The 7,404-nt window shown below is 36.9% G+C and overlaps 1 long non-coding RNA gene across 1 annotated transcript; it reads right to left on the bottom strand.

Moving 5' to 3' along the window:
* Nucleotides 1-5,104: 5,104 nt before the first annotated feature.
* LOC129367085 (uncharacterized) lies at nt 5,105-6,893 on the bottom strand. Its single transcript, XR_008606677.1, has 3 exons — nt 6,735-6,893; nt 5,705-5,788; nt 5,105-5,129 (listed from the first exon to the last, which is right to left on the bottom strand). It is a non-coding gene; the product is annotated as an uncharacterized LOC129367085 (long non-coding RNA).
* Between the last annotated feature and the right edge of the window lie 511 nt (nt 6,894-7,404).

Here is a 7,404-nt window from a genome sequence, read left to right as displayed (position 1 = left end):
AGTGTGCTTGTGTGGAAATGCTTGTTTGATAAGACGAAACCCACCCAGCTATGAGGGAACTCATTAGGCTCCTGTCGTCTCACTTCTCGGTAGGAAAAATACCTGGCATCTGGGAGTTTATAGTCCCTCTTTTTTTACAGCGCTCTCTCATTCTTTATTGCTTCCACAAAATCCAAGCGCAATCACCAATCAATCTTATACACTCACCTAGCCCTGGCTCTTCTGTTAACCATCTCCTGCCTTCTCCTGTTTTTGTCCCTGGGATCTCTTAGCTACCTCTCCAGGCACATTTATATGGATGTGATCCTCTTGATTCCTTTTGTACCCTTAACTATCATCAAGCTCATCGTTTTAGCCCTTTTTAATCATGTTATTCATGCATTTTACCAGTACTCCTGGCCTCACCTGAGTCATCTGTCACTCTTCTGCCTCATCTCCTCCACACACATGATCTGACTTTTTTTTTTAAAATTCCCGAGTGATTGCCTGTCACTGCTGATTGTGGGACTTTGACACCTCTCTTACCCCCTGCTGTCCTTTAACCCAACTCGTACCTATAATTTTCTTTTGTCACCATGGAAATCCTTCCTCCTCGTGGAAGTAATGTCAGAGGTTCAGAGAAGGGGAAAGAGTCATGAGCGAGCCAAGGTGCATTTTCATGACAATTTGTGCCACATAGGAAAGGCAGCAAAATAAAAGAACAAACAGGAACCAAAAGGACAGCGCATGAAATGATCCCTTTCTTTTCTTTTCTTTTCTTTTGGATGAAATGTGCTTGTGAAGTAACGCTACAAACACCAGTCCTCAGAGGACGTTTTTTTTGGGGGGAGAAATAAAGTTTCATTTTTTAGGTGTTGGAAGTAGTAGATTCTTTCATAAGAGCAAAATAAAGGAAAATATGTCGGCTTTGGCAGATGACAATAACTGTGAATTTTTTTTTTTTAACTGTTACATGAGGAAAATTAATATTTATATCCAAATTCTCGCTTGCTAGTAAAACTAGACAGACGTGAAGTGGCTCGAAATTAATGGCATGCTACTGAAATCATTTTGATATAAATGACACGTTCATGCTCTTATCTTAATGAATGCCTTCCTCTGGTTTCTTTTTAGTCCAAATGCATGGAAAGGAAGCAATTTCTATGAAAACATACAGCTGCCCATTCTCTTGTTAGAATAATTCAAACTGGGCATAGCCTTATCCAATTCCAAAAACCCTAACTCTTATAACAAGAAATCTCAGAGGAAACTGAACTCCAGATACCTGTGGTTGATCTGTTTTCTGATATGTTACCTTTTCAATCAAAAGATCTGCAATGATCATGCACAGGGCACATACCATCATGTATCACTTTGCTCCTTTTAGCATCCTATTGATTCATAGAGGGCAATCCATGTGTTCTTGGTGCAGATGGGAATGCAACACCAAAGGGGTGAGGTTTATGACTTACAGTATTAATGCATAATATGCGAGGGGTTTTCCCAGTATGGAAATTTTGTACAGAGCGAAGCCAAGTGCTGCTATTGTCATGTAGGCTCTTCAAAAACAGTCCTTTAAATACAAGGAATTTTTTAATGCACCATACTTAATATATTATCTTCATCAGATTTTGCCAATCAAGCTATTGCTCAGAAGCAGTAAGTTCATGAAACACATTTGTTGTCAATATCCCACAGAACTGCGCTGCTGTAGCTCCTCTTCAAGCTAATTTTGCAATCCTGTGTCACTCCTGCAGTTCATAGAGGTTACAGGTTTGCTACCACCTCACAAGTTGGATCGGGAGCATAACATTGTTGAATAGACTTTAATCTCCCATTCCAGACCTTTCATTTGATCGAAAACCATAGAGGCTTGTAGATCACAGATAAAAATTTTGATCTGAAAGGGGGTTGTGATTCTGACAGCTGCACCCCCAGTGAGAAATTCATCAGGCTTTTTTCTAGTCTTTTTTTTTTTAACCACAGTCTTTCTTTCTTTGCATGTCATACAAAATTGTATTATATACCGTAAATATTAATTGGAAAACCTAACAAATCTGGGGTTTTTCTTAACAATGTGTGAGTTTTTGATCTTTTGTGATGACACTTATGCAGAGAAAGGAGCTACATTAGCTTCCTACCTGCATATGCTATGCGATTTGTTTTACAGATTCTTCTAGGTCCCCATGCAGTGTTGCTAACGCTGTCATTTTGTCGTAATTTTCCTTTGTGTGTAATTTGACACCCCAGACTCTTCCAAATAAAGGACTAGCAAAATGTCAAGGATGTTTTAAAAAAATCTTTTTCATTATGTGTTTCATATATCTGCAGATAACAAAGTGTAACTGAATTAAAATGAACAAGTCATATCACAAAAAAGGGTAAATGGGCTAGTATTGGTCAAATATTCAAGTAGTTTCACCCATTATTGAAACGTCATTAGCAGAAATAATGCATGAGATTTTTTTGAAGTGTGTTATGTGTTGAATCACAAATCAAAAATGTGTCTCTTTATGAAAAAAAAGTGTTTATCACTAAGTATAAAGGCTGCCAGTAATAATCCATGTGTCTCATCCTTTTGGCAACACAGCATTCACTCCTCGCTAAAGGGTTTAATTGCACCAGATTGTTCTGTTTTTAACTCACTTAGTTTTCCTCTTACTCTTTTTCCCATACCTCTCTGTGCTTTGTGCTCAATCTTTTGCCACTGCGGTCTTCAGGGTAATGGTGCTTTTCGTCTGGGGTCTGCTCCATCTGTACATGGCTCTGTTTGGACTGAGAGGGTCATACTGGCCACACACTGCCAAGAGCTACTCATCCATCCACTCAGCCTTATCACCCATCAAACACCACCATCTCATTTCCTTGTATGCATCCAATCTCTATTTTCACTATCAGCATTATTCAGGTTTGAACAGTTCAGCGAGTTTTAAGTCTTTGCTTCACCCGTAATTCTTTCACTATTTTAGTACACAAAAGGAGTGGGCACTTCTATTAAATGTGGCACACAATACTGTGCCCCAAACCTTACAGCAAAAATGTTTAAAAACCTTTTAAATATCACACGAGTAAAGCGATAAGTGTTTTGTCTGCAAGCCGCACAACCCACAATGAGACCTTTACTGCCTTGAAGTAATCGCCTGTATGCCACACGGTGAGAGAATGAAACGCATGCCAAGCACAAAAGGAGAAGTCATAACCATTAAACTAGAACACTAATTTATGAAAGCTAGGTTCCTGTTTTAATGTCTGCTGTACAGATATGTGTGATTCCAAAAGAGCAGGGAGCCTTCTTTTTTGTAATTATTGCAATAGGTGTTGCATCATTTTGTCATGATCTGATTTGATGTTTCGATTTCGAAGAGGTTCCTAAATATTCATTTCATTGAATGACAGATTGTCAAAAAACAGAGTTTTAATGCTCTTTCCACATCTTCCAAGATCTTACAGACCTCAGACTGTGAATACTTAGTTGTTTTGCTCCCTGTATTTGACATTAGATATGTGTGTACTGGTGTGATGCAGATACACTGAAAAAAATAAGTCATTGGATGAACATAAAAAAATTATGGAAAGGATTTCCACCTGATTACTTTGCTTTATTTCACCATGTACTTGTGTTACTCCTATTTAATGCAAATGTGTTAGGTCAACCTAATTTATTAAGATTATTCCAATGTAAAGCAAATGTGTTGGCTCAACTTGTTACAATGGTGATTCAATTGGTGATTCTAAATCAAACATGTTGGCTCAACTTAATATATTGTGGTTATTCTTATATAAATAAAATGAGTTGGCAAAACATAATTCATTAAGGTTGTTCTAATTTAAACCAAATATGTTGGCTTAACCAGAATCATGGTAATGCAATGGATGATTGTAAATCAAATGAGTTGGCTCAACTCCATTCATTAAGGTTATTCAAATTCAAATGAAATGTGTTGGCTCAACATATGTTTTAAAGGTTCCTTTAACTCAGTTACTATAGCGTGACCCAGTGTAATGCAATACAGCCCGCCCAACTAATCTGCAATGTTTAGGACCAAATCATTGATGTAACTTCATTAAGATGAATGTAAATCTAGTTGAAACCACCTTATTTTACAGTGGTACCTTCACACTACCTGATTCAGTAGGTCCAACTCACTAAAAGCAAGTTAGCTCAACAAATATGCTTCATGCTAAAAGACAGCTAGTTAATCGTGTGAAAATCCTTTCCATTATTTCATGACGTTAATTCAAAGACATATTTTCAAGCGTTAATCAAGCATTTTAAGATAGCACTAGGTGAAAGTGTAGGAAGAACACTCAACAATTAGAAAAGGTACAACACAATTGTATTTTGTTATACATCGTTTTTTTTACACAGCACAAAACACAGCTGAGTTGGACATTGAAATAAAAAAACAACTACAAAAAGGTTACAGTTTCATTTCCCAGCCAATTCTTTACAACATAAAACATGTCATTATAGTTGCTCAACTTAGAGAACTGTAACAATATAAATCTTTTCTACTGCAGACTTTAAACACTCATTTTCCATATGAAACTTTGCTCAACTTAGCAGCGAGTTTCATATTGAGAACTTGTGCTTTCTTTGATAAGTTCTTTCCATCCAATTTCATTATTATTTTCTGTATTACTTCAAAGGTATGCTTGAGTTACTGAGCAAGTTGAGTGCTGAACGCACTAAACTTGAGGGTAGCTCAAGTTTAGTGCGTAGATTAGTCCCAGCAGCATCACTATTGCAGAAGATACACTGCCCAAGCTGTTCATAACTTCCACCTCCTCCAGGACAATCCCAACATCCAGATGTGCATCGGCAGCCTCTGCACCCTCTGCTCAAATGACGATTCCGAGGACAGTCTCGGCTTTGGCCATTTCATTCATCAACGTCCTAAGGGAGTTAGGGAAGGGTATTGGGGGGAGACAATTCACATGTAATTAAATAAATAAATTAAGACTGACATTGATTGAGTCACTCATGGACCTTAGTTGGTGAAAGTATTTTAACAACTCTTAGGAGTTCTATTGTAAACACAAAGAGAATTTAACATACCATGTACTCCCTCACCAGCTTCTTTGGATCTTCATTTAGGTACACACAGACATTTGAGGATGCACGCTCGTCTGACCTCAGCAGTGTCTTCCTAAATATGCAGATCAAAAAACAATGAGAACAATCTCAAAACTCCAGCAGTATAGGTTCACACACTTGAAAACATAGCTACATTCAAAGGAAGTCACAACAAAAGTGATCAGTGGCTTGCAGTCTATTTGAAAGATATTTAAAATTGTTAGTATCCCTTCATTATGCCATGACTAAAATGGAGTTTAACATCTCATTTAAACATCTAACTGAAGCTGTTAGAGGTTTAAATAAAGACATGAATATATCACCAAAGAAATATGTGAAAAGTACAGAATGGTCAACACAGTCTATATCCTTCTACTTAAATGAATATGCAAAGCATTCCATGTCTTACAAGTACATGGACAGTCTATGTGTGGGCATGGATAACGTCGCATATGCCGGTGTTTAAGTGTAAAATGTTTTAACAGGTCATATCTACGAGACAGAGAGAGACTACACTTCTTACATTTCCACATCCCCACACAAATAAAGACAAATAAAACAGACTGGCCAAATAAATGTTTAGCTGAACCCTAGCTTTATAAGCTCTCTAACACTACATTCAGTCACTTTAGATCTGGCAAAACTTACTATTAGCCACTGAAATCTATAACTTGATAGCCGATGAGCCCCTTGACCAGTACTTACGCAGGTGGATTACAGACAGGTGATGTTCTGAAAGAGATCAGATATATTTTCAGCCATTAAAATATGCAATTCATACTGAACTGAGTTGTATCTTTTAGTACAAGTCCCTTGAATGCCTCATGAATATAACCACTGGACACTTGTATGCAAGCACATATGTGCAGAACAATGGTGAATTGAACATGGTAGAAAGCAATAGTAACAAAGGTCAAAATGAGCACAAACAATCAACACAAAAAACATCAACATTTCAAAATTAAACCAATGAACTTCAATATTGTTTCTGAGCTACAATTATTTGGGGACAACAAAGAAGAGTCCAAAAAACCCCAACATCTTTACAGCAGAGGAATATGTATTTTAAAGAAAAAATAGAAAGCTCAAGTCTGTAATAATGGATAATCCATTGAGAGTTTTAGCCTGACAAAATATACTAGAAATCCACAACTAACAGGTATTTTAGGAACATTTAACAAAGCTCAGAAAGCAATGCTTTCTGCAGGTTTCACCGACTGAAATGTAGGACTTTTTATTACCATAATTAATTAAGAATCTCGATGATGATAGAAAGGTACCAAAGTGTGTGTGTGTATCTACATTTACCTCCATAGTAACATTACTGAAATAGAATTAAAATAGTTAGAAATAGACTGATGTTAGATCAGTGTGTTAAAAATCCACTAAACCTCCAGGGAGCTCAGGAGGAGCAAAACTGTGACATTTCCGGGGTCCATTTGTGTCTCTGGCAGCAGCTTTGTGACCCTTACACTACATATGGCTCTGCAGAGTACCTAACATGGTGCGGCGATAAATGTAAAGAAAAAGCTATCTGCCTTAACCTAACCGACTTAATCTACAGAACATGAAATAATGTGACACAAGTATGGAACAAGTAGAAAATGGTGCAAATGGTAGAGAAATTTTAAGTTACATATTTTTATATGGATTTAGATGAAAATAGTTTGACTCTTACCTTCTTCAAATTAAGTAGATGCACGCCAGGAATCTCCCCTCTGCCCTTGAAAAAACCCAACAAGGTGCAAGCCAGTTATCTCGCGTGATTTTCCGTAATCTCTTGATGTCGCTGGATCCTCTTCAGCGGGAGATGAGTCTGACACAATAGCGCTTTGGAACTGACGTCACTGTATTTTTTTTTATTAGATTAACTTTGACAAATATTGATATTGAATAAAATAAAAAAACATATATATATATATATATATATATATATATATATATATATATATATATATATATATATATATATATATCTTGGCACAGCCAAGATACTGCGCAGGACCTCAAGCTCCCAGGCCTCTGGTAGAGGCCTGGGAGCTTGAGGAATTAGATGTATTCAAGTTGAGATAACGTCATTCAATCACGTTAGTTCAGTTGAGAGAAAAAAACCGATTGTCTCGCGTGTTCTCGCGTGATATCCCGTGATCTCACTCGTTGTCGTCAGCACAATATCAGTCTAACTATAATGAATCATGTTAGCTCAACATGATTCAATTTTATAAATGTGAAGTCGTGGAATATCTTGTTTATCCAACATGATTTTATCACGTTTTCGCTTCAAACCCAACATTATTGTGTGAAAGGTACATGATATTTTTTGTTAATGTAATACGCCCCGACGTTCT

The sequence above is a fragment of the Poeciliopsis prolifica genome, unplaced genomic scaffold (assembly GCF_027474105.1).
Source record: "Poeciliopsis prolifica strain line A6 unplaced genomic scaffold, Auburn_PproV2 SCAFFOLD016, whole genome shotgun sequence".
Lineage (NCBI taxonomy): Eukaryota > Metazoa > Chordata > Actinopteri > Cyprinodontiformes > Poeciliidae > Poeciliopsis > Poeciliopsis prolifica.
This window is presented reverse-complemented; position numbering and strand designations above follow the sequence as displayed.